This window comes from Nannospalax galili, unplaced genomic scaffold, assembly GCF_000622305.1.
Source record: "Nannospalax galili isolate Female #2095 unplaced genomic scaffold, S.galili_v1.0 scaffold188, whole genome shotgun sequence".
Lineage (NCBI taxonomy): Eukaryota > Metazoa > Chordata > Mammalia > Rodentia > Spalacidae > Nannospalax > Nannospalax galili.
Genome location: NW_008360325.1, coordinates 3,326,027 through 3,343,512, shown reverse-complemented (window position 1 = coordinate 3,343,512; position 17,486 = coordinate 3,326,027). Strand labels below are relative to the sequence as shown.

General features: G+C 50.0%; 1 long non-coding RNA gene across 6 annotated transcripts in view; it reads left to right on the top strand.

The window, feature by feature from the left end:
• Positions 1-17,256, top strand: part of LOC103727640 — a 33,560-nt gene extending 16,304 nt beyond the window's left edge. For 3 of the 6 annotated variants that reach the window (XR_606978.2, XR_606975.2, XR_606977.2), the window contains 2 exons: positions 2,092-2,181; positions 2,492-4,860. This is a non-coding gene — a long non-coding RNA (uncharacterized LOC103727640). Of the gene's footprint in view, positions 1-2,091; positions 2,182-2,491; positions 4,861-16,944 lie in introns of those variants that run through there. The other 3 variants (XR_606976.2, XR_606980.2, XR_606979.2) reach the window with 3 other exon arrangements.
• Positions 17,257-17,486: the final 230 nt, after the last annotated feature.

The following is a 17,486-nucleotide window of genomic DNA, read 5'->3' as shown; positions in this document are numbered from 1 at the left end:
TTCTGATTACCCTGTTCCCATTAAAGACAAAACAGACCAAAAGAAGCAGGAGAGCAAAGGACCCGGCTTGTGTTCCTGGGGAAAAGCAGCAGCACCTTTGGTCTTGCTGTGTGTTCTTGGTTTGGAGTCCCATTGTCACCTAGTGACCGGTGGTTATGATGAGCGGCCACCCCAGCCGCTCCCTGAGGAGAGGGGTGTTCAGGACGTGGTAGGTGGTCCCGAGCTTTTGGATTCCCAGATTCTGCCCCCACATCACCCCCAAGCTTCTTGATGCTTTTTGGACCCTTCAAGTTAGGAAATCAAGCAGTTATAGGAAAATCACGTTTGGGGAGTATAGGCCACACAGCCAGGAAGGGATTTACAGAAGGTTTGAAAATAAAAGGTATATACATCCTCTCTGTACCTTGGCAGGGTTTGGGGTGCCTTAGCCGGAGACCTGCCTGGGAACAGAGGGAGAAAGGGAGCAGGACGTGTCTCTGAAGACTGGGAGTGGCAGAGTGCTTCTCCTTCAGGTCCTGGGTGGGGGACAGCAGGGCAGGTACCTGGCACACTCTCACCTGGAGTCTCCCAGGTCCTGGGCTCTGTGCATCTTAGCGGGTGGGATCTCAGAGCCCCCACTGTACCGTATCTCCCATTGCCTCCTGGTGGCCTCGAGAGCACCCCACACATCTCTCTGTGTCTCACCTAAAGCCAGTCTCTAGAGGGCTTGTGAACAGATCCTGGCATTTTCCTGCCATCTCATCCCTCGTCGCTCACTTCCAGCCATGGCAGACCCCCTTTCTGCCAGTCACCATTTTACTTTTACAAGATGATTGAAATATTTTAAAAATTATTTGAAAATATATTTAATATGCAACCTCTTTTTTCCTTCTTAAGCAGTTTTGGGTTTGCAGAAAAATCAAGGCAGTGAATACAGAGGTTTGGATGTAGTTCAGGTGGTACAGAGCTTACAGGATTCAACATTCAAGAAGCCTTGTGTTCAGTCCCTAGCACCACATAAAATCAGATGTGGTGTGGGTTATGCCTGTAATTTAAACGCATGGAAGGTAGAGGCAGGAGGATCAGAAGTTCAAAGTCATTTTCTCATGCAACAAGTTTGATGCTAATCTGGGCTGCATGTGACTGTGTCTCAAAATTAAAATAAAATTAAAAAATGAAGAAGGAAAGCATACATAGTTCACATGGACCGCTGTCTTCCTCTCTTGTTAGCATCATGTACTGGTGTTGTGAGTTGCTTATCAACCACGAGACATGGGACCCATTGATATGGGACCAGTAGGTGAAGTCCGTAGTTTATGCCATTGGGCTGGCCTTGCATTGCACTTTTTGTGGGTTCCAGCAATTATTTAGTGGCACACATTTGTACATCACAGTTTTACACCTTGAGTCTGTGGCAAACAGTTGACGTCATAAAGATGTGCTGTGCTGGTATTCTGTAGTGCTTGTTACACGTCTGTGGCATGGTTAGTGTAGGGGTAGCTGTCCAGGTACCATGGAGGTCACCTGTCACCCTGTGATGTATGTGCCATGGCTATTCAAGATACCGCCCATTAAAAACTTACAGTCTTAGCCCATCACACATCCTGGCTTCCTGGAAGTGGATCTCTTGCCTGGTCACCTGGGCCCCTCTGTCTAGCTTGTCCTGTGCTGAGTTTCAATGGATCACTGGCTTGTCTCAGGGAGCAATGTGTGCCCTGCCTTCAAGGGGCTTTTGATGCCCTGCCTGCCAGGGACTGGCCTTTCTTCCTTAGATATCAGTTTGCATCTTACCTGTGCAGTGGCCCTAAAGCTTTGGTTTCCCCGCACAGCTGCAGTTAGCCCACCATGTCTTAGTCCCAGGAGTCTTGGTCTGGAGCCCTGCTCCCGTCTCTGCGCCCCCCTCATCCCTCCAAAGGCAGCTGGTGAGGGGTGAGCATGGAACGAGTGGGTTGAACAGAGAGAAACTTTTTGTCACGGAGTCTAAACTTGAGAGAATCCCTGCTTTAAGCCACCCCCACCCCCTGCAAAGGTGCTATCCTCAGTCACCGGCCTCCTCGTCCTTTCTGACCTGGCCGGGGTTCTAGCCTGTGACCTCAAGCTTTTTGCTTCTAGCCAAAGTCATCACCTGGAATCCTGTGTGCGAAGGAACCCCCGGACACATGGACATGGACACACACTCCCAGTACCCTCCAACTGTAAATCGTAAGTGTCTAGAGTACAGTGAGCGTACTTGAGGCTGCCGGGGCGGGGTTCCAGCTGAAGTACCCAGCCAGGCGAGCCTGCAGCCTGTGTCGATGAGAGCGGGTGGATTGTCCAGTGAACCAAGCTAAGGGCTGACCTGGTGCTTGTGTTGTAAGATGGGAGCCTCTAGCCCCCTTGTGTTGTCTCTGTGTCAAATGAATTCTATAGGCCGCTTTGAGTGTGGGACCCCAAAAGAATTTCTTGTTTTTCACTCCGCTCTAAATGAATGGGCCTTTCATTGAGGAATCTCCCCGTGGCTCTTGTGCCGCAGGGCTGACTAGGATGGAAGTGCCCTTGTGAGTTGGGGCCTTCAAAGGGATGAGGAGAAAACGCAGGCTGAGGGACCAGCTTCTCAAATCGGCTTCGAGCCCCCCATGACCTGAGCTCACCCGCTGGAAATGTCTGGAAAAACATAATGGGCAGGTTTTCTGTCTTCAAAGTTTCCGGCTAAACCTCTTCAAGTTCTTTATTGTCTGGGACTGAGACACTCAGGGATGGTAATGGGAGTTTCTTTTGTATTTGTCTTGAAAGGCCAAAATATTTTTATATTGCTGTAGACAAAGCCACCTATTTACAAATGAACTCCGTGTCCGGCGTTTCCCACCAGGAAGACTGTACCATGTGTGTGTCTCTATGTATTCTGGGGTCTTGAAACAGGTTTCTCATGGGGATGGCCATTCACCGGGGCTCAGAGGGGCAGAGGGGGAAGTGTCCACTCTGCCAAGGGGGCCTGGGGAAGGGGGGCCCTAGTCTCAGATCTGGCCCCTGTATGTCTGGGGTGAGCCCTGGGAGAATCTGGTGGTAAAAGAACATTTGCTGTGTTTGCCCCCACATCTGCCATTTGTGTGTGTTTCTGGGCTGTGGGTTTGCATACTTTGGTGGTTAAGTTGGTGAGAGGAAGTAGAAAGGGCCAAGAGGGCACGGGTGCTCTGGTTTTCTTGTTGGGAGGCTGTTTCACTGGTGTCTGTTACATCACATAGTAAATGTTTAGATGGATGAGTGAAAGAAGTGGGAAGGACTAAAGAAACAAAAAGAATAGGAACAGAAGTAAGCAAGGTCAGGTGGGGGAGAGCACACCAACCAGTCAGTCCCTTTGACACCCAGATGATCAATACGTAAATCAATAAAATGTCGAGTTGATACGTAGGACCACACACACAAGTTTATTGACAGAAGGAAACCTAAATAAAAAAATGACAGGAGGAGTGGGAAGATTTAAAGCAATGCTGAGATTTTGAGGTCAGAGGGAGGAAATGACCAGAGAGAAGGAAGAAGGAAGGGACACTGAACAGAGGAAGTGAGATCTTTAAGAGGGATAGACCAAAGAGGGGTCCAAAGAAAACAGGAGGAGGACCCCAGGGGCTGAGACAAGAGCGTAGTCTAAGCCAACAGTTACCAAGTCTGGGTTCCCAGAGTCTCTCCATGTGAAAGTTGGCAGAGAAAAGTAGGGTGGATGGATGAACAAGTAGACATGAACAGACCTAGTTCCAGATGAGAAAGGTGCTTTAGGTATCTGGTCCGGGGACCTGAGACCTGCAGAGGGAAGGAACGTGAAAGAGAAGAAAATACAGAAGGGGCTGTGGAAACGGCAGTAAAGCACTTGCTGTTCAGGCATGAGGACTTGTTTAACCTCCCAGAATTCATGTACCGTTACAGTGGTACATGCCTATAATCTCAGCACTGGGAGGCAGAGACAGGAGGATCCTGGGGGCTCAGCGGCTAGTGAGTTCAGCCAAATTAGTGAGTTCTAGGTTCAGAAAATAAGGTGGGGAGTGATTGAGGAACATTCCCAAAGTCCATGCACACACACACACACACCACACACACAACCCAGAGATAAGAAAGGACTCAGCACATGGTAAGTTTGAAAGTATAAATGAAAATCTTGCTGCTCAACACTGCTGCTCTGTCAGTAAAACAGTGTCACATGAGCAAGCCATAAAGCACCCCAAGAAGCAAACGAAGGGCAGGTGAAGGGAAGGCCTGCAAGAGGGTGCTGGTGGCATTCGTAGCTCATCCCCTGGGTACTTTAGGTCCATGAGAAGGCAAGCCAGGAGGTGTGGGAAGCTGTAACAAGATAGAAAGGCAGTCACAAAAGAAAAGGGAAAAAGTAAAAATCTACCAAGTGGGCAAATGAATAGCTACCCAGGAGGGCTAGGCTAGGACTAAAATCTGAGCACCTAATTCCACCAGCAGAGGGTTAAACACCAAAAAGAAAAGAAGGGTGGAAGGTGACATGAGTGAAAGTGTGTGAGAGAAAGAGATATAGCCCTGTGGGTCGAGGAGGGATGTTTGTAGGTGACTTTCTGATCCATCAGCCTATGACAGCTGGGAAAGAGAGTCAATGGAAAAGGAAAAGAAATGTAAAATGTTGGCTTGAAGAGAAGAAAGGTGATAATGTGTTCACAAAGGGCTAGATGAATCCAGATAGAAGGCGGAAGCCTGCTAAGGACAGGACGAAAGGCCGTGTCAGCAGACTGGTCCATTCCTATCTGTGCTTCTGAGACGGACAATGACCCACCCAACCAAGAGACCTTTCAGGCATCAATATGTCAGGGAGGGTTTCAGTGGGGCCAGGGAGGGGAGGCCCATTAACAGCAGATTATGATGTATCCAATTAGGTGCACCTGCCCTCTAGAAGTGCAGAAACCGGTATTGAAATGGAAAGAAAGACCAAATGGATGCATGAGTGCACGAATGAGTGAATGGGACAAAAAGGTTTGCATTCACTGCTGAGGAGGAGGGTGCTGCAGAGCCCCCGAGGGTCATCGAATTTCCCAAAGAATAAAAGGGGGAAGAGTGATAGAAAGTAACAAGAAGATGGGAAAAGAAAATGGTTCAAAAAGAAGCACGGGAGATAATAAGCAGACGACGAGGTCTAGGAGATGGGACTTGTTTAACACCGGTCATCTATATTAATTAAAAATTGAGCCCTGGGCGCGGGTGGGGCCTAGCATGTGCCCGGCCTTGGGTTCCTTCCCAGCCCTGCAAAACAAACGTATAAACGATACCATGGTCCTCAAATGCACAAATGGTACAATGAGCGGGATACATTAAAAGAGGGAGGAAAGGCAAGGTATGGGGAAGAATTTAGATGGACTTGTGGAAGAAGAACCATTTCCTGGATAAGTACTTAACTACAGTGAATAAATGTTAGCCATTAAATGTGTTAATGGTAGGGTGAGGTTTATCCAAGCAAAAACAGATAGCGACAGTAAACTGAAGGGTGACTGTGAAAGAAATGAGCAGGAAACTGATTTTAATCAGTCACTGCTACATTTATGCTGTTTAAGGCTAAGAGTGCAGGGGACAGGATGTGAGAAAGGGAACACAATCAAAACACTGAGCGTGTAGATAAAGAGATGTGGAGACGTGTGAGAGAGAGGGACGGACAGGCACAAAAGGATGGGAAGACGCTGAGGATGATTGATTCAAGGCTGGGCTCCTGAGAGAGCTAAATACGTCCTGAACCAGCGCACCAGCACAAGGAATTAAAGAACAAAAGAGCTGCAGGCAGAGCCATGTGGAAAAGGCTTGCGACCCTCAGATCACGCTTAATCTAAACCTGTGCACCTGAGGTCCATAAATAAAAGAATAAATACTGAAATGAAGGAGTGACAGAAAGAACGGGTGGACACACGAATGAATTAGAAACAGAAGTGGCTGTGGAATTTTTGCTCATCTCATTCTAGGCACCTGAGGTCCCTTTGGGTGAAAAGATGAGAGAAAAGGTAGGGAGGTAAAAAGGCACAGAAAGGGGAAAAAGGGAAACCAGGAAGGGAAGCAGGACCTGGTGCTTGGGCAAGAGAAAGATCTGTGAGGATTAGCAATGCATTCTCATTAATCCTGAAGATCGATGAGGTAATCCAGGCCCAGGTTCTTAGGAGGAGGGAGAATATAGAGAATTAATAATAAAAAAAGAAAGATAATAAAGAAGCAAAGTGATAAATGGGTAATTAAGAGAGGCTGTCTGAACAGATCATAATGAGTTCCCATACATACGCCTTAAGTAGATAAATACATTATACCTTTCAAAGAGTATATGAAAGCCAGGAGATGCCAGGCCCCAAACAAGGCTGCACCTTCTACCACTGTAAGAAAATATATGCAGTCGAAGTCCATAAATAACAGTAAATACTTAATATAAAAGGTGACCAAGCGCAGGGAAGAATTGCAAGGACAGATATATAAGACACGGCATTTTGACTAACACAGTTTTGTTCACAGAAGATTAATAGGTTAAAAAGAGTCCGAAGAAAGAGAAAGATAAACTAAGTGGAGTGTGATGTAGAAATTGAGAGACGGGGGCATATCACGCTTCATCCCACTTTGCACACCAGTTTATAAAAATGAGAATGTCAGGAAGTGACAGAAAGCTGAAATCCGGGAAGAAATAGGAAAGGAATTCAAAACAACCTGTGCATAAGGAAGAGAGATTTGGAGAGCAAGGTCTTGGCGATCCAAGGGTTATGGTCCATTTAGAGCTGGGCTGTTGATGTCCCCTAAAACAAAATCAAATGGGAGTGAATGAGTGCGTGCACGGTAGACAACGGGGGACATGCAGGAAGGGAGGGGCCTGTGTGTTTTGCCTGCCAAATGATGTTGGATGGGTAGCTGTTGGCATGCCACGAGCTTTTCCCACACAGCTTACCTGGCAAAGAGAAGCTAGTTCAGGAAGACATTGACTTTGGGGCACCATTGCCATGCCCTGGTTGTGTGTACCATTTCAGCCTCATCCTCAGTCCAAAGATGCAATCCTGTCACAGTATCTTATCTGTGGACATGGATAGGGGCGGGGGGCGGGGTTCAGGCCCAGGCTCTGCAGATGGTTGCATGAACAAGGGGTGCTAAGCCCAGTGGGCATCTTGACCCCTCCCTCGGCAGAGGTCACCTGTGAACCTGCTGTGAGGGGCTTTGTGGAACAGGAGTCAGCAGAGGGTCAGGGAGCAGGGGGCTCGGGTGAACTTGGGCTTGACTCACCTTACACCATTTTGGGTGTGTCTCTTAGTCACATCTAGGGTCTGGTGCAGGAAAAAGATAGGGGTTAGGAGCACCTGCAAAGGATGACCCAGGAGCCCAGGGACCCAAGAGCCCTGGGCAAAGCAGTAGGCACTTTGTTCTTGCAACTCCCTGGTATGTGCCCGGGTGGGCGCCAGCCTGTCTAGGCTCAAGGGTTCAGGCAGATGTGCTTTATTTTGGGTTTCCAGACATAGTTCTGGGTCCTTGCCCTTAGACATGCCATCCCTGGAGCCCGTTTCAAGGCCTGTCTTCCAGACTGTTTTAAGATGTGTTCTTTAACATGTGGAAAGCGCATTTGTATGGCGTCGCAACTGTTTTCCCTCTGACCTGCCCCAAGGGCTGCATGGGGAGACTTGGAGAGTTGTTATTTTGGTGTCCCCGTGGCACGCTCTGTGCCTGTCATTTTCTTTCTCTGTTGTGGAGAAGATTTGTATACAGCTGTGTGTTGTGTGCCTGTGTCAGTCTGCCAAAACAAGGGTCACAGTCCCCCTTAACTTCTCATTTCCTCCTGGGGACGTTAACAAAGCAATTAGATTCTTACCAAGTGCCCAAGCAGGAGGAGAATAGCTTGGCTGGATCCAGGGAGCACATGCAGACCTAGGAGCAGGGTGGGCCAATGTGTCATGGCAAGGGGGCTCTGGTGAGAGCCCCCGCCCCCAGACCCAGTGAAGAGAGGGTATAGTGGGCTGGGGTAGTAGGGCTGCTGCTGTCTGTGAGTTGCTGGAAGTCAGAGACACCAGCAAAGAAGAGGACTCCAGGGCTAAGTGTTTCCCCCAAGTCTCTAGGCTTAGGGAAGAGCTGGCAGGTGCGGGCTGAGGAAGGAAGACCGGCACTTCCCACGCGGCTTCTGCCTTCTAGTGTAGGCCTTGGATGGATGGCGACAGCCTCTGAACATGGAAGACACGAACTTGTGTCAGAAGCCACCTTCTGTGCCCCCAGCACCACGTGTCTGGGCCACGTGAGCAACGCCACGTGGGCCTGACGTGGAGCTGGGGCCGCAGGGGTCTGCTGGCCTCTTCTTTCAGAATCTGGGGCTCCAGGCTCTGCCTCGGCGCATATCATCCCTGGGACACCTGCTGACCTGGCTCCTGAAGATTGTCCAGACAAGTCTAAGGGACCCTGTGGGATGAGAGGGGTGGGTGGAGGGGCTTAGGAAAGTTTTTGGATGGGACCCATGTTTGGGTAATTAGAGTGTCAGGCAAGGCTTCAAGATGGCAACTGTTGGGGAGGGGAGAAGAGAGGAAGGGAGGGGCCTGGCCACGCATGGGACAAGGGTGAGAAGACAGTGATGTAGGTCAGCATGGGAGTGGGTCTCCAGGAGACTCCTCAACATCTGTGTCAGGACCTGGGGAGGGGCCACCATGGGTTAGATAGGAGCCAGAGGGATCCACTGCTGCCTTAGAGAGCTGGGGGGTGTGGGTGGAAGACTTTGCTGTGTCACCTGGGGAATGATGAAGGTTAGACCTTTGACTCAGCATCAGCTCTGGAGTTCCAAGGGTCTTCAGTTCTGAGATTCTGAGTCACAGGAAGGGTTCCCCAGGCACAGTGTGTATGTTGGGGGTCAGGGAGGTGGCCTGCATGTGCTTCCGAAGTTTGGATCCTCGAACCCCTGCTTGCTCAGGGCTATCTTAGATGTGTTTCTTTCAACATTACAAAACAAGGCAAATTTTGTCTCTTGATTGACATCTATGTGTATCACACACACAAGTTCTTTCCCCGGTGACACCAGAGCCTATGACTCTCCTTGGCTCCCCTGCGACTTCTAACCCATTCTTGGGTCATATGGGCCAAAGCCCTTGGTGTTCTTGATGTAAAGGTGGCACTGTAAAGTCGTGTGACCCAGAGCAGGAGGAAACACGCCAGGTCCACCCTTCACATACCTTCTGAGCTCTTGCCTCATATTAATGAACATCCGCTTTTGAAGCCTAATTACCATTGTTCACATCTTTTTTTTTTTTTGCATCCTGTCTGTTGGCTCTGAACATTCTGTCTGTTTGCCTTTGATCCACGGTCCCCTTCACCTATCTGCTTGGGATTCCACGGAACGGTTGTGGCGTCATGGTCCAACCATCTTGCTGTGGCTACGCCTAATCATCTCCTTTTTTTGCTATTATAAAATTATATCATGACTGCTGACTTAGCATGGCGGCCTTTTCCATTTACACCCATCTTTTCCATTCTTACCAAGCACTTTCTTCCACCCGGCAGTTGCCCTGGCCTCTTTTTTTTGTTGTTTTTTTTCCATATAACTTCCTCCTGCTAGACTGTGAGCCCACTAGGGGCAAGGAGCTTGTTAAACTGATCTTTGTATCTCCTGTAGGCTGGGTATAAATGTTTGCTGGGTGCGTAGGTAGAAGATAGACAGGAGGGTGAGTGAGGAAGTGGGTGAGAGGCTGGCAGGAAGAGGAGAGGACGAATGAGTGGATGAATAAATGCTTGTTCTATGGCTGGGCTTCTTGGATGAAAGGCTAGGGGTGTTTGTGTGGATGTTGATTAATTTGAGAAAGGCTACACTATTTTATCATGTCCAGCGATGTATTAGCGTTTGTTAAGGTATCTGCTAGTTTTTCTGTTAAAAAAATGCTTCTGCCTGTTCTTAGACTTGTTTTAAGTACTAATGAAGGCTGAACACTTTTCACCTATGTTTGTTAACAAATGGTATCTTATCTTCTGTGAACTGTTTGTCCAAGTCCAGCAGGTCATGGCTTTCTGAGGAGACTGGTCAAGGGTTAGGTGAGGGCCTCTGTCACTAATCTTGTTGGGAGAGGGGCTTTCACAGACATTGACCAAGTGGTGTGGGTGGCTTAGCTGACCTTCTAGGTCAGTTTGACTTTAGGATTTACTTATCTTGGGAAATAGGGACAGGACATATTCCACCAGTAGAGAAGAATCATTTAAGCTCCCCGTGTGTGCCCCACCCTATGGCTCATGGACTCTTATCTTGTCCCTCACAGTTCCTGTGGTTCAGTGGTTCCACACCTGTGTTGTTGGGTGGTGGACTTCATGCCTGCCCAGTCCCCTACCCTATTTTTCTTCCAGAAGTGTAGGCCTGGGAATCTCTGTTTCCTCAGTTCTTACAGGAATTGGGCTCCTAGTGTCCTGTTATGTGTCTGCAAACATCCCCAAGTTCTGACCTGCACACCCTAAATTAATGGCAGTTTGGGGGTTTCAGAAATGAACGGAACCTTCTTCAGGCTTAGTCTTGGGGTCCAGGAGCAGCTTTTCCTTTTCTGACCTATCTTGAAGCCAGTCAGGGCTCACAGGGCAGCTATGGCCATTTGGACAGGTATGCCCTGTCCCCACCTTCCAGAACTCCCTCCTACTGACCCCTCTACTATAGCACTGAGCATATCTGCCTGTGTCTGCCCCTCTCATCCCATGTTTATCTCAACGTTGAAGCTTGGGGAGCCAGCAGTGACTTTCACCATGATTTTCATCCATCCATCCATCATCCATCCATCATCCATCCATCCATCATCCATCCATCCATCATCCATCCATCCATCATCTATCCATCCATCCATCCATCATCCATCCATCCATCCATCCATCATCCATCAATCATCCATCATCCATCCATCCGCCATCCATCATCCATCTATCATCTATCCATCCATCATCCATCCATCATCGATCCATCCATCATCCACCCATCATCCATCATCCATCATCCATCCATCATCCATCCATCCATCATCCATCATCCATCATCCATCCATCATCCATCCATCCATCATCCATCAATCATCCATCATCCATCCATCCATCCATCCATCCTCCATCCATCCATCCATCATCCATCCATTCATCCATCCCTCATCCATCATCCATCATCCATCCATCCATCATCCATCATCCGTCCATCCATCCATCCATCCATCATCCATCCATCATCCATCACCTATCCATCATCCATCCCCCATCCATCATCCATCCATCATCCATCTGTCCATCCATCCATCATCCATCACCTATCCATCATCCATCCCCCATCCATCATCCATCTGTCCATCCATCCATCATCCATCCATCCATCATCCACCCATCCATCATCTATCCATCCATCCATCCATCCATCATCCATCCATCATCCATCCATCCATCATCCATCCATCCATCCATCCATCCATCATCCATCCATCCATCCATCATCCATCCATCATCCATCCATCCATCATCCATTCATCCATCATCCATCCATCCATCCATCCATCCATCCATCCATGCATTGGGCCTACAACTCTTGATCTGGTGCTTTGGGCGCCCCCCTTCCTGAAAGCAAATCCTTTCATCTTGGGCAGGCTCTGTGGTGCCATGGGCTGTGGTCATGAAGCTTTTCATAGCCTCCAACCCCCCCGGGTCACTGCTCTGAGCACGTTCTAGCTGGATCCCATTTCCACAGCTTTCTCTTCATGTTATTTCTCATGCATCACACACCTCTCCTGTGATCCAGGAGGGTCAGGGTCCCAGAGCAGCCTGGGGTCGACCCCTCCCCCAATAAGAGGAGATGCCCGCTTCCCGCTTGCTCCGTCTCGGGCCTCACCCTGCCTGGTGCATGGTCCGTCATGAGCTTTGCCTTCAGCCTCGCAGCTTCTGCCAGCAGCCGGCAGTGGTTGTAACCCATCCGTCCATCACTTCATACCTTCATTCATTCCCTTTCAGTCAGCAAGCATCCTACAAAGTGAGCTAGTGCTATACTAGAGGATTCGTTGCCCCACCACCCTTTCAAAAGAAAGATGAACACATTTGTAAAGAGGCCATGTTTTTGTGTCTGTAGTACCGCAAACTCCTGGATTTTAGCTGGAACTTTAGATCCGAGTTCTGCTGCAGGCCTGATTGCTCTCTCCAGCTTCGTTCGTCACTAAACCAGATTGATTAGTAATCAGGAAACTGTGTTCCCTGGGTGCTCAGAAATCACAGCCCATCTCCTTAAGAGGCCCGATGGGGGAGTGGGCACGTGCTCTAAGCGGCTGGTGCTGGCCGTGAGCAGGCTTTCAAAGCAGCGAGACACCCTGATCTTCCACGGGGGCATCTGAGAGCCATTCTGGCCACTTTTGAGCTCAGCTAATGCTCAGCTCTTTTTAGAGAAAATTGCAGGAGGCGATTGCTGGTACAGGTGATAAGGATCATGCCCCAGGCAGGGGGTCCTTCCTGAGCAATCCATTCCCAGACTTGGGTGAATGAAGTGCTTGTCACTTGCAAGCCCTGAGTTCAGCTCTGAGTATTTGTGTGGGTCCCAGAGTAGGTGAGACCTTCCTCCAGCTCCCAACTGCTGGGGGGAGAGGCGCAGGTTCCTTCTGAATTCTGTGCCTTGCACTGGGCGGAGCAGGGGTGGGCAAAGCCAGGAACTGGAGCTGGACAAATTGTGTGGTTGAACTGATCTGAGTGTTTGAGTCTCTTCTGTCCGGGGGCAGAGGCGCCCACCTCGCAGGGCTGTTGTGAGGAACTTCTATGATGTGGAGGCAGTGTATGTGTCCCTGAGGGTGTACCAGGGAAGTGGGGTGCCAGGTCCTGAGGTGGGGATGGCCCTGCTCTGGTAGTGTGGGAAATAATTTCTTCTGAATATGCTGTGTGCTACATTTGTGTGGTATTTTCAGATGAAATGGGAACTTCCAAGCCGTGGGTTGGGGAGCTCTCTGGGTCATGCCTCTGGTCCCCCCAGGACACATCCACACCCACCTGTGAGGGGTTGCAAATGCCTGGTGGCTTTCTGTCAGAAGGGCCATGCCTCTGAGCTGGGCCTGTGTGCGGCACCTACTTACTTTCTTACCTAAAAGGGTCTTCCTGGGTGTGGATCTGTCACTAGCTGTCAAAGACATTCCACTGTCCCCTTCTCAGTATCCCCTCTCCAGTTGAAAGCAGCAGGCCAAACTGCCTGAGGTTGGTGCCTCCCACAGTGCCTGTCCAGGGGTAAGGGCTCACTTATCTTCTACTGTAGCTGAGGGTCGGCAGCTGACAAGATTGTAGCCTGTCCCGGGGGCACGATCTCAAGGCTGTTACGATTCCTGAAAATGTGTCTGCACCCTTATCAAATCATCTCATTGTATTCTGTGCTTAACTAACCTGTTAACAACGGTCCCTTCTGTCTTGTGGGCTTTAATGCACCACCATGCGTTGTTTCAGATGCCTTTTAGTTTTTTGGTGAGTCTGTTTCTGGTAGAATGCATCCAGGTGCTGGAAGCCAGCAGGGCCTCTGAACTGACTGCAAGTCCCTTCCCCTCTAACCCCCAGCCTCCTTCTTCCTCAGGTGTGTGTCACTTGAAAGCCTACCTCACAGGGTTGTTGTGAGGGCCAAGGGCTGGGCCACTATAACAGTGTGATGTACATGCTGTCTGTCATTGGGAATGGTCTGTGATGGGGTTGGCTCGAGGCTCCCCTGAGACTCTCTATTGGTCGTCACTGAATAAAGACTCAGTGTGGGCCTTGTGCTGAGGTTGCACTTCCAACAGTTGTAGTGTGTGATGTGGCTGGGAGTGGCTGGCTGTGTGGTCCAGGCTAAATGCTTGTGTGGTTGACGCATGTTAGCTTCTGTGTTGTTCCTCTGTGGTGTCTCCCTTCCCATCACGGTGGCTGCTGCTGCTGCTTGCGTGCAGGCCGAAGCTGGCTGGGCCACTCTGCTTTGGGGTGTTATGAGGGGACAGTTTCTATTGGGAGATGCTTCTTCAAGAGTGTGTGTGTGTGTGTGTGCATACATGTATGTGTGTGTATGAGTGTGTGTGAGTGTGTGTGTGAGTGAGTGTGTGTGTGTGAGAGAGTGTGTGTGTATGTATGTATGTGTGTGTATGAGTGTGTGTGAGTGTGTGTGTGAGTGAGTGTGTGTGTGTGAGAGAGTGTGTGTGTATGTATGTATGTGTGTGTATGAGTGTGTGTGAGTGTGTGTGTGAGTGAGTGTGTGTGTGTGAGAGAGTGTGTGTGTATGCATGTATGTGTGTGTATGAGTGTGTGTGAGTGTGTGTGTGAGTGAGTGTGTGTGTGTGAGAGAGTGTGTGTGTATGCATGTATGTGTGTGTATGAGTGTGTGTGTGTGAGTGTGTGTGTGAGTGTGTGTGTGTGTGAGAGAGAGTGTGTGTGTATGCATGTATGTGTGTGTATGAGTGTGTGTGTATGAGTGTGTGTGTGTGAGTGTGTGTGTGAGAGAGTGTGTGTGTATGCATGTGCCCTGGGGCCAGCTGGGAGGAACTGTGGGTCAATAAAGCATGAGGGGCTTCCAGACAACATCTTTGAGGTTCTGTTTTATGCCTTCCTCCACCTTTAGCTAGAGGCCTGGATGCCTGTTTTCCTCATTCCCTTTCTCTCCTTGCCAGGAGGTGAGGAAATAAGTCTTTCCACCCCCCACCTTGCCTGGAGTCAAACTTGGTGCTCTTCCATTTTCTACCACTGTCCTTGACCTGTGAGCCCATTGTATTGATGGGCACACTGAGAGCCAAGGACAGCTGAGTCTCTATGCCAGGACTTCACACTCTTGTGTGAAAAGCTCTTTCCACTCCATCAAGCAAGACCTCCTATTCCTCACACTCATCCCTGCCTGCCCCTGGCATGCACTCACAATGGTCCTGGTTCCACTGTGTGTTCCAGTGTGCACCCAGTAACTTCCTGGCAGGGAGAGGCATGAAGGGAGGGGTAAGGCGGCTGCATCCCTCCAGGTCTCGCAGCTGCACGTGGTGGCCTGGCCAGGCTCTGGCTGGGGTCTGCTCATTTCCTATCAGATTCTCGTACACCATGATTTCCATTTCCAGTCCTTGTCCCATGAGTCTGGGAGAGTAGTCTTTTACTCTGTCATGCTCACCCCAGGCCCACGCCACATCCCTCCCCTCCCAGTTCCTTCTTCTTGCCTCTGACTTTCAAAGCTTTGGTGTTTCAGCCCTGGCTGACTTCATGGCCCTCGGTGCTGTCACTCTGGCCTGTTGGTGCTGGAGCCTGAGCTTGCATTGTTCCCTCTGGCCGCCGCCCCTTTGTCCTCCAAACCCACTGCCAGGTTCCTGATTCTGCCTCCCTCAGGCTGTGTTCAGGGCCTGTAGTGTGGCCTTTGGCATCCATTTTCTGTCCTTGACAACTTGTGGGAAGCACAGGGGCCTTCGCCTCTCTGCTCTGAGGGTCCCACGGTAGGGACGGGCAGGTAAGTAGGGCCCCCTTTTCCCAGGCGATTTTGAATCTGTGTGTCTGATCCTCCCAGGCCAGGTCTATGGGCAACTCTGTCAGGTGCCTTGTGTCTTTTGGAGGAATTTAGAGAAAAAGCAGGAGTCAGGAGATCCTGGCTAAGCTGTACTTTGACTCCCCTGCCCCAGCTCTTGGCCAGAGCTGTTCCAGTTCATTACAGCCTGCCTCCTGTATTCCTGGGCGCCTAATCTTTGCTCCGTGATGGAGGGGGTAGGGAGATGACTGCGTGATCTTTCTGCAAGGCAGTTTCCTCGGCAAAGTCTTCAGAAGTCACGAGGGCTTTCCCTGGGATCTGGTCAGCCTTGGGAGGCTCCTGCTGGAAACACAGCTTTGGAGACATTTATGTGTAGAATAAAACTTCCTGTGGGCTCAAATGTTCTTGTTGGGGTTTTGACCTGGTTGATTTTGATAAGGAGTAGTTTGGCAATTCCCAAATTCTGGGGAGGACCTAGCCATGCCCACATCCTCTCCCAGGCTTCACAGTCTTTGCCTTGGGGAAAGGAGGCTCTTCTACCCCCAAAGCCTTTGTCCCCACCTTTGGTGACAATCAGCATTCACTAGTGACTTAACCTGTGATGTTTGGGGCATAGCCTTGAGCACCTGTCAGACTGGGGATAGAGGAGATCAGACCTCAGACCTTGAATCCTCATCCTCTTTAGAGTGGCCCGTGGGCATACCCACCAGGGTGGAGTTCTAAGAGTTTTACCTATTTGGGTTTTGGACCTGAAGTTTACCGTCTGAACCTTAGGCAGATTACCTGAACTATGCTGAGTCTCAGTTTTCCCATCTGTAGGAAAGACTGATGAGTGCTCAGGGTATGGCCAGGAGTGCATTGCATGGCGGCTCATGAGAATCAAGGTCTGGGTTCCAGTTCATCCTAACCCCCTACTGACCATGTGACCTTGGCTGTTTACTGTATCCTGGAAATAATCACACTTACCTGGCATGGTTATTGGGCTATTTCCAATGAGATTACTTATGTGGACATTTTGTATGCGGGCACTCTTGGCCTTGCCCTTCCATTCAGGCTTGTGTAGAGCTGGCTGTGGGCACTGGGTCCATGTGGCACTTGGGCAGAGTGGAGGGCTGGAAGGCAGCACCTACCCAGCTCTGGGGAGACAGAGATGGAAGGATGGATTGCTTTTAAATTTTAAGGTTCAGTAGGCTTTATGGGGGAGGCATTGAGGTATAAGAGGGAGAAGGGCCAGAAAGAATATTTAAAAGATCCCCCTCCAGGAGGACAAGACTAAAGTTTTTAGGAAAACACCAAAGTTTAGTAGATAATGGGCTGGCCAAAAGATCTGGGGGTGGTGTTAGAAAGGCAGAGGATTCTAGAACTGGTTAGTGAGGGTAAGAGCTGATGGCTGGGTGCTGCCCCACTCCCATGGCTGCCCAGAAGCACTGCCTTTTCTTACCTGGATCAGGCCTCCTGAGCACAGGGCTGGGCTGTCTTCCCCATTCCTGGCCTGCCTTATGCATGAGAACTCTTGTCAGCTGGGGGGGAGCTGGGGAGCAGGTGGCCTTCATCTGCAGCTGTGTCTCTCTCAGCTTCCACAGCCACGGGGACACCCTGCACATTTCCTGTGGGACACGCTGGACACAAGACTCTGGACCCGGGGCTTCCCCTTGAGTAGAGAGACTCACCTACTGACTGATGAACTGCACTGACGTGGGGTCAGGCACATGGCCTTGATCCCTGTTCACGGACCCTAAGACTTGGGGGGAGGCTGTCGAATCTTCTGTGGAATGGGCTCAGATACCTACCTCACAGGGCTGTTGTGAGGCAGTTGCAATGTGCTTAGAAGCACGGGGCCTGGTGGCTCATAGTGCTCTCAATAAATGTTTCTTGTCTTAACCAAAGCTGTGATGGATGTGCTACTAATCCAAGGAGGGTGAATGTTGGGCCTTCTGTCTTGCTGGGGCTGCCCTTTGCAGTGTGATGGGCCAGGGGAGCTGCCTCAAATCTGGGAGAACCATCTTTGTCCTACCCAGTGGGTTCTCAAGGGAGACGGAAGCGCCAGATCGTCGGTCTGTCCTCGATGGGCTTGGAAGAACGAGCCCTGCCTGCTCTCTTCTCATGCCTTCAAGAT